The 9371-nt window shown below is 44.9% G+C and overlaps 1 long non-coding RNA gene across 1 annotated transcript; it reads left to right on the top strand.

Annotated features, from left to right (window-relative positions):
* The first annotated feature begins 343 nt into the window (after positions 1-343).
* On the top strand, positions 344-2472 carry LOC118498941. Its single transcript, XR_004901430.1, has 2 exons — positions 344-987; positions 1890-2472. It is a non-coding gene; the product is annotated as an uncharacterized LOC118498941 (long non-coding RNA).
* The last annotated feature ends 6899 nt before the right edge of the window (positions 2473-9371 follow it).

The following is a 9371-nucleotide window of genomic DNA, read 5'->3' as shown; positions in this document are numbered from 1 at the left end:
GAGTTCTGAGAAGACTGGAAGAAATAAACACAAGCCCCGACCTTGCCCAATTTACAGTTTAATGCGGGCGGGGGGGGGGGCGGTCAGCAACAAGCTTTCCTGTCACCAAAACACACTGAATGAAAAGTGTTGTTGAAAGCCCTGGCTGGCATAGCTCAGTGGCTTGAGTGCAGGCTGCGAACCAAAGTATCACAGGTTCGATTCCCAGTCAGGGCATATGCCTGGGTTGCAGGCCATGGCCCCCAGCAACCGCACATTGATGTTTCTCTCTCTCTCTATCTTTCTCCCTCCCTTCCCTCTCTAAAAATAAATAAATAAAATCTTAAAAAAAGAAAGAAAAGAAAAGTGTTGTTGGGAGGTCCCTGGATTTGCCGGAGGAGAATCCAGCCCAGTTCTGAAGAACTGAGCAACAGGCTTCCTGAAGTCCTGTAATTTAGAAATCTAAGCTAAAAGCTGGGTACAACTTAGAAAATACCTTTCATTTGTCTTTTTATGTGCTCATCATGGACCCGTCCACAGACTTAAGTCCAGTGAAGAGTCCTGTTGTATCTCACTTAAACCCCAGAATATAAATAAGCACCATTCCCAAGCCCTTCCTACAGACATGGTTCCCTCAGGCTCAGTCCCCATTGTTGAACTTCTCTAAACAAATCTAAATCACCCAGCATGCATTGATCACAACTGAATCAACCTTTTACAGAGAGGTAGGGCAAATCAGCCTGTGATACCAGAACCCAAGGGGATTCTTTGGCAAAGTGAAACCTGCCTACTGCACAGAGGATGGGTGTGTGGTGGGCTGAGGCCGGGGGCAGGACCCAGAGACTGGGGCTGCTTCCACTGGGTGGGGAACTGTGGTGCCTTAGACCTTGAGCGCCCCGCACAGCTGTCTGTTTGCAGATCAAACTGGACCTAGCCACTGCTGTGCATCAGGCACCATATTAAGCTCTGAAAGTGCCAACAGCAGCAAAACAAATAACCCGGGTCAAGGTGAGTACTATAATACACGTATGGATTAAGTACTTTGAGAGCAAGGTCCAAAGAGTGGTTGCTCCTACCTGGGAGGCCCCAGGAAAGCTTTCCAGAGGATGTGACAAATGGGCTGGACTCCAAATACAGGGAAAGAGCTCTCAGGTGAAGGAGCTCCATCAATAAGAAAGTGGGGAGAAGAGTCTAGACCAGTCTATTATGTAAAGGTATGGCCCTACTTGAGGCATGGGGCATTTTGTATGGCTAAAACAGACCAGGCCTTTTTGGGGCAAGAGGTGAGTTTTATAAGAGATGAGACCAGAAAAGGAAGTTGGAGCCAGACTCTGAGAGGCCTTCTGAACTAAGAAGTTGGATTCTAAGGCAATAGGAAATTTTTTACTGTTTTCAAGGAAGGAAGTAGTATGACTATACCTGAGTTTAGATATTATTGGATATGGCCACAGAGATGATATTTTGAAGTAGGAAAACTGGATGCAGAGAGACCAGTTAGAAGATGGGTTTCATATCCAGGTAAGATACAATGAGGGTCTGAACTGACTTTACACAGCAGCTGTGGGAATTGAAATGACAGGATAGATTCAGGATACATTTGAAATAGAGTCAGCACGATTTGCTGAGCAAATAAATGGAAGAGGAAAGAGTGAGACAAAGCAGTGGGAAGAGACAGCCTTTCGCTAGACAGATGGTGTAACTACTAATGGAACATCCAAGTGGAAAAGTCCGTGAGGCAGCTAGTTAGCTGGGTCTGCAATTTTGGAGGGAAGACAGGGTTCATGATTAAAATTGGAAAGTCACTGACTTAAAAACAGGGGTTGAAGCTAGAGAAGTAATAGGGTAGAAATTTGAACCCCAGGCTTTCATTTATTTCCACAAATGTTTATCGAGTACCTGCTATGTTCCAGGACTGGGGGTTTGCTAGAGATTCAGAGGTGACAAACAGAAGATGGCCCTGTGCTTCTGCAATGAGGAGGAATGCAGGGAGCAGCACAGCTCATCTTCTGGTACAATGTCTAGGCTTAGCACTGAAATCTACTCACATTTTGGGTATAGCATTTCTCGGATTTACTGATGGAATACACTCTCCAAAATAGCAACAAAGTTGCCTTCTCAACTTTAAGGTCAATGAAGGCAGGTCTACTCTGTCGCCCTGCCCCACACCACATAGATGGAGCTCAATACTGTTGAGTGCCCTTAAACCTGCACTGTCTGTGGACAATTTGGCTTTGTTGAGGGGTTGAAATGTAGCATCAGTTTTATGTCAGAGCTAAATGCACTTGGTTAGTATAAACACAGCAGTTTCTCCTATCAAAATCTATTCCTGTTACTGTAAATATCAACATTTATTACCTGAATAGAAGAATTAAGTGAGATTTTTCTTTGCTTCTCCATACTTCTCTGACTTTACAATTTTTCTGCATTTTCCAAATGAGTGTATGATTTGTACAATGAAATGATGTTGAGCACAGAATAAAAACATTCCGAAGATGCTTGCCTGATTGGTTATGTAGAGGTTTCCCTTGATACATTTTCTAGGAAAGCACCTGCATTTCTTTTTTGATAATTTGTGCTCTACCAAAATCCCAGAGAACAATGTGAAAAGTGAACAGAAAAACAAATAGCTCTGGTTGTCATCGCCATTGCTAATCAGGGAAGAGCTATAGCCATCATTTTATGTTTAGTATCTTTTCATTATCAAAGCAATAGCCAGGCAAACAAAAATCACTGCTAGTGAAGATATCTTAGTCTTTTTTTTATATTGTTGGCTTATTCACACAGTTGTGTTGACACTGTAGAATTTTTATCTTACACTTAACACTATATGGATAGCATGTTACAAAAATTATCTAAGTTATATTTTAAGCCACCATATTGTCTTCCATCATGTGGGAGTACTGGACATCTCTTTACATGTGAACGCTTTGATTCATTTTTCCTTATTCTAAACAATGCTGCAGTGAATATCTTTCACTTTTATTTGTTTCTGCATCCAAACTCTCAGAAATGACATTATTGAGACAAGTAATGTGACAATGTGTGAGGACCTTAAAACACATACTATTATCTTCCAAAAGAATTGTACCAAACAGTTTTCTCACCAGCAGTGAGTTTTCTTGGCTTTAACCCTCTGGTATTAGGATATCCCACCTCACTGTATTTACAAACAAGTAGCTATGATGTTACCATTCAGGCTTAGAGTCCATTTATCATAGAGCCCATGGGTGAGTGTTGGGAACTGCCCTGCCTGGTATCAGAAGCTGTAACCCCCTCCAAGGCTAAGGCTGAGGGAGTGGCCTTGGACTGTAAGCCAGCAAGGAGACAATAGCTTATCTTCCTGGCAGGAGCGCTGCTTCTGCTGCTTCATTCATAACTGAACCCCAATGCTTGGTCAGTTAGCCAATGATGGGTAAGATTCTCCAAGGGGGGAATGACTTAAGACAGCCACGATCACATGGGAGGCCCCCAAGGAAGGACTTTGGGGGCTACAGTAAGAGGGGGTGATGGACCCTCACTCCTTGGCTTTGACATAGCCTGAGTGCTCATCATCTGGGAGAAAATCTCCTTATCTCTTGGTTGCCTTAGTTCCCTTGCTCCACCAAGCCTGAAACAATGACAGGGTGGTGCAGCCCTGTGCTGGAAAGGGCGGGTTCCCCGGGTAATCAGGCCTAAGAAAGAATATGTAAAATCCTGTGAAACCTGCTTTGTTTAGAATGCTCTCAGTTGAATGATAAGGGTCCAAGGAAGAAGTAAGTTTGTTCTTTCAAGTTTTACAGCTCTTTGACCCTGACTCAAAATAGGCCCTCAGGCTTCCTTGCTATCTATTGTTTGATCCTTACTTCTCAGCAATGTTTAATGAGCTTTACCTGAATTCTTATGCAAGCGAAACCAATAAAAAGCCTCTCCAGAGGGGGAACGAGGCGCTCCCCACGTGAGGAGTGGCCCTTCTGTTCCTGTTTCCCCACAGGACCTGATTGTCTCTGTGTATGTTTTTAGCATGTTTGACGAGCATATGCAGCCAAGATGGATACTGCTGGCCGGTATCCTCCACAGGTGAGTCTACAGCTATGTTTGCAGTTGAGGAAGACAAGGTGATGATCTTGCCATCCCCATGTGACCTCACTGGGGTGACAGTGCTTCGGTGGCATCACCAGTTGCAGGCTCTGTTCTGGAGGTCCACAGTTAGACTCAGAGACCCTGATTCATATGAATCAAACCCACAGCAGACTGAAAACAAACTGTCCACCACCACTATCCTCATTCTTAGATTGCCTGTCACCATATAAATATCTTGAGGCTTCTCCCTCTTCAACAAAAAATATTTTTTAAACATTTTTACAGCCCACTCCCAAGGTTCCTACAAACCTCAAGAATCCCCTGCTTTCTTCCCACCTCCATTGCTGATGTTCCCTCATCCTTCCATCACTTTTCCCCTGGACTATTCCAGTAGCCATTATACTGCTGTTTGCATCAGCCCCAACCTGATGCAGACAGTGGCCCACAGTGTCCACATCATTATTAATGAAATGAGATATTCACACAGACTACCAAATCCGGTGGAGGAAAAGGGACAGCATGGCTTTTCTCTCAAGGGGAGCAAAAGCCTTGGCCTCCGCCATGACAGGCCTTCACTGGGTTTTCTCTGCCCATTAAACAATGGTCCTCATTTACTATGCACAGGTTTGCTTTAGGTGGTTACCTTTTACAGAAAACAAAGGAACCAATGCTGCTAATCCCATCACAGAAGAGGGATATTTGCAAATGAAAAGGCAAAAGTGGTGAAACTGGTTACACTCATCCTTGGAAGGTTTAGCATGGATTTTAGGAAGTTATTTTGCAGTAAGTGTTTGCTACAAATCAGAGTGAGGGAGTTTTAGCAAAAAGCAAGAGTCATGGTGGCCTAGGTACATTGCAGGCCTGATTCCCCATGGGAGAACCTATCCGTGGGCATGGGTCCTGTGCATTTCCAAGTGGGAGCTGTGCCCACGCCATGCAGAATGGTCTCCTACACAACCCCCTCAATCCATTTTCCTCCTGGCTTGTGGATGAATTGCATCCCACTCAGATTCGTATGTTGAACATTTAACCCCCCAGTACCTCAGAATGTGACTGAATTTGGAGACAGCCTTTAAGGACTTGATTAAGTCAAAATGAAGCCAGTTATGAGTCCCTAATCCAATCTGACTAGTGTCCCTAAAAGTAGAGAAAGAGGGACCAGACATGTTTGCATAGAAGGGTGACCATGTGGAGACACAGTGAGAAGGCAGTCATTGATAAGCCAGAGAAAGGCCTCAGGAGAAACCTAAAATGCCATCATCTTGATCTTGGACTTCCAGCCTCCAGCTATGAGAAATAAATGTCTGTGGCACTTTTCATGGCAGGCAGAGCAGACCAAGGGCTTTGCTCTGGGCTGCTGGTGGACGAGGTTTGCAGCTCCCTGAAGGTGCAGGCTGACCCTCGCTCAGTGCTGTGCAGATGCTGTTCCTGCTATACTGGCCTCCTCACTGTTCAAGATCCTCACTCACTTCTCAGGACACAATTTAAACATCACCTCCGTGGGGCTGAGTGACAGGCCTTCCTGCAGGTCCCCAGGATAAATGACATATGCTGTGTATGCCCTTATTACAGGAGTTGTTATTGATTTACGGGTTTGTCTCTCCCACTAAATACATGGGGAGAAACTGTATCTTCTGCCTTTTTATCTAGCTCAGTGTGGTCTTACAGACTATATCCAATCTATTTTTATTGAATGAATGAATGAATAAATGGCAGCCTCAGACTGGTATCTGACATAATATGTATTATTGAGTGTTAAGTAAATGAACAGAAATATACTGAACATGCTTCAGATCATTTTTCTACACTCTTGTCTGTTGACGTCCTATGAAAATTAAAGAACGTGTGGGAAAATAAAAACCCAGCTCTGCGAAGAGACTTGCCCATGCAAATCAGCTTAAATTCGAAGCGATTGCACTGATTTCCCACAACTGTAATCATGGCTGAAACAGAATGGAAAATTTGACTTTCTTCTCTGTATGCTTAGCTCACTGGGCTCTGGCTGTCTTATTCTCTGAATTCACTGCTTCCTGTCCACCCAAGTAAACACTCCCTCTTGAGGCAGAGTGCGCATGGAAACCCACCCTGGCCAGTCCTCTTCTGGTCTTCAGCGCTTTGGTTAGTCTCTCTGATTGCTGGCGGGGCACTGAAGGCTGTGGGCGCTGAGGCAAATGTGGGTTAGGACAATGTAGCAGCTGGGAGCATCTGGCACATGCAGAATCTAGAGGAAGCACAAATGGTGGGAAAGGAGTGAGTCTGTGGATGAGAACCAGTTGTAGGAACAGAGGTACAACTCAGTGCTACAAATGCTGACTGGGTGTTTACATGGCCTAGGTGCTTGGGCACAAAGATGCTGAAGTCCTCACATGAAGCCAGCTACCAGTGTTGGAGGAAGGGACAGAGGAAGATGGAGATGGAAGGATGAGGACATGAGGGCAGCCAGTGTGGGGGAGGGTGTCAGGATAGAGTGTTGATTAGGCACAGGATGCCACTAGAACTTTTTTTTTTAAGATTTTATTTATTTATTTTTAGAGAGGGAAGGGAGGGAGAAAGAGAGAGAGAGAGAAACATCAATGTGTGGTTGCTGGGGGTCATGGCCAGCAACGCAGGCATGTACTCTGACTGGGAATCAAACCTGCGACACTCTGGTTTGCAGCCTGTGCTCAGTCCACTGAGCTATGCCAGCCAGGGCTGCCACTAGAACTTTTAATGGGGTTGGTATAATGGTGGCTGCAGATAAGATTTCTGCCTTGGATGGGAGGTGACACTGGAAGGCTCCTGAGAGCCCTTCTACCTCTAAATCTTTCTACTCTATGAGTAGATTGGGAGGCGAAGAGATGGTCCAGAGAACACCACCCATAACACCCTCTGAGTCACTGCTGCCCCTGGAAGAAACAGACGTGCCAAGCAGTGTTGAGATTTCACATTCTCCTGTTATAGCATCAGCCATGACAGTATCCATAGTGATGATGGCTGATGCTTAGTGAGGACTTCTCTGGATCATGTTCAGTGGATCATGTCACTTAATCCTCCCAGCTGGGGATGATTCATATTCCCATTATGTGGAAGGAGAAATAGAGGCACACAGAGCTCCAGTAATTTGCCCAAAGTTACACAGGTGGTACAATGGAAAAGCACTTGTGCTTTTCATTTCAGAGCTGAACTGACCCCCTAAATGGACAGATCCACTCCTCCGATTGGCCTTGACTCCACAGCAGGGTAGGCAAACTACAGCCTACAGACTAAGTCCAGCCTGCTGCCCATTTCTGTACACTGATGATTAAGAATGCTTTTAAAGGGTTAGAAAAATAAAAAGTAATATTTAATGACATGTAAAAATTATACAAAGTTCAAAGCTCAGCATTTGTAAGTAAAGTTTTATTGAAACACAGCCACACTCATTTGTTGACATATGGGTACAAGAGCAGGGCGAGCAGTTGCAACAGAGACTGTTGAACTCTCGAAGCCTAAAGTATTTATTGTCTGACCTTTTACAGGGAAAATGTGCCAGTCCCTGCTCCTGAGTCCGGACCGGAGTCTAGAGTCAGCTATTTGTCTCCTGTATGTCGTTCCTCCTCTAGGCAACATAGCCCCTCAGCCTCTCCAGGGCCTAAAGCACGCCCCCCCCCCCCTTTAAGAGACTACAGACCACGAGAGAATAAGAGCCACCCCCAAAACCCACACCCTTATTCCCCAAAGTCACTTTCTCAAATAAAGAGTAACTTCATTTAATGGCCATTTTCACATTCTTTGGCAAGTTGGTGGTGGCTCTGTTGGTGCGTCCTTTCCCTGAGGATCAAACATTAGTCGATCCCTGAGCCCTGGTGCTTTCTAGTGTAGTTGGGGGAGGGGGAGGGGAACTCTTAGTCTCGACATAGTCAACAGGTATGTCTGGTCTTAGACCTTGACCCAAGTGTCCAGGCACAGACTTCGAAGCAGACAAAACACAGTTAAGATCCTTGTTCCTCCTCTTCTGAGCTCTAACCACACACAAGACCCTAACCCACAGCACCCTGAAAGAGGTGGGCTGCCCATTCCTGTTGGGAGTGTTCAGCAGGATCTCATTGCAGAACCCCTTGCACAGGACAGGGCACAGAACCCACCCCAGAGGAGTGCCCCAGCCATCAGCACCCTCAGCATCACTGTTGTCAGTAAAAAATCTACCACACCACCTCCAAATACATAAAGTGGATGCAGATTTAGAAAGGTTTTCTCTTTTTAAAAAATGCAATACCAGGAAACATTGTACTATCTCTAAGACCCTTGGTATTTGATCAAGAGCCAAAATGATTTGAGTCAGGAGAAAAACGAGAATGTTCCTCTCATCACTATCCTCTGGGGTTGTGAGGAAGCACAGAGCAGAACTAAGGAGGCCCCTGGCAGCACGGCTCACAGCAGTAGGAAGAGGCCGGAGCCTGGGTCCAACGTCAGGTCTTAGGAATGCTGGGCCCAGCACAGTCATCCCTGTGGAAGAAAAAAATAACAGGCACAGAATGTTCAGAAAGAAAGGAAGGTTTAAAAAGAAAAACACATTTTGTGTCAGTGTGAGGCATTCCAGTCTAGAGCTTAGCAGAGGCAGGGGTTTGGGAAGCTGAGGTGGTTCCTTAACCTTATTTTGGCCTGTAATTTACCAAAGCAGTGGAATGAGGGGAAAATGATTATTTAATCACTATTTGCTAGTGCTCAGCAGCTTTGAAAAACGTGTGGTTCTTTACCGCTGAGTGATGTGTATTGAGTGCAGAAAAATCAGAATATATTGACTTAATTTTTTAATTAATAAATAGGGTCCTCTGCGCCTTCCATCATTCCCCCACCCAGGGATGCGTACTGAAGGCTGCTCACTGTGTGTCCCCAGCCTTTCTCTCTTGGTGTGAAAGTGAGCTTGGAAAGCAAATGTTTTCAGCCAGTGTGGATGGTTAATAGTCAAGACCGGGCACTGTGGAGCTGCAGGACCTGGACTTGATTCCTGGCTCTGCCCTTGCCAGCGATGTGGCTTTACTTTTCTGCCTCAGTAGTCTCGTTTGTGAAGTGGAGTGTTTTTATAATGCCCACTGCACAGGGCTGTAGTGAGGATGAAGTGAACTAGCACATGCAGAGCACCAGAGCAGCGACCGGCTCTGCCCTGCGTGTCTGCCTGTGTGTGTATCCTCCTTAATGTACACACATTTTCTTAAATACAGTTACATCAAACTCTTTGTGGTATTCAGTAGCCTTTCTTTTAACTGGTAACTTATAATTTATATGATACCACATTATCAAGATTTTAAGTTGTTTCTCTTTTTTTACTATTATTAAAAATATTGCCATTTACATTTATGCACTTGAATCTCTTG

Source organism: Phyllostomus discolor, chromosome 2 (assembly GCF_004126475.2).
Source record: "Phyllostomus discolor isolate MPI-MPIP mPhyDis1 chromosome 2, mPhyDis1.pri.v3, whole genome shotgun sequence".
In the NCBI taxonomy this organism is placed as follows: domain Eukaryota; kingdom Metazoa; phylum Chordata; class Mammalia; order Chiroptera; family Phyllostomidae; genus Phyllostomus; species Phyllostomus discolor.
The sequence above is the reverse complement of the archived record's forward strand: the minus strand, read 5'-3'. Positions and strand labels throughout refer to the sequence as shown.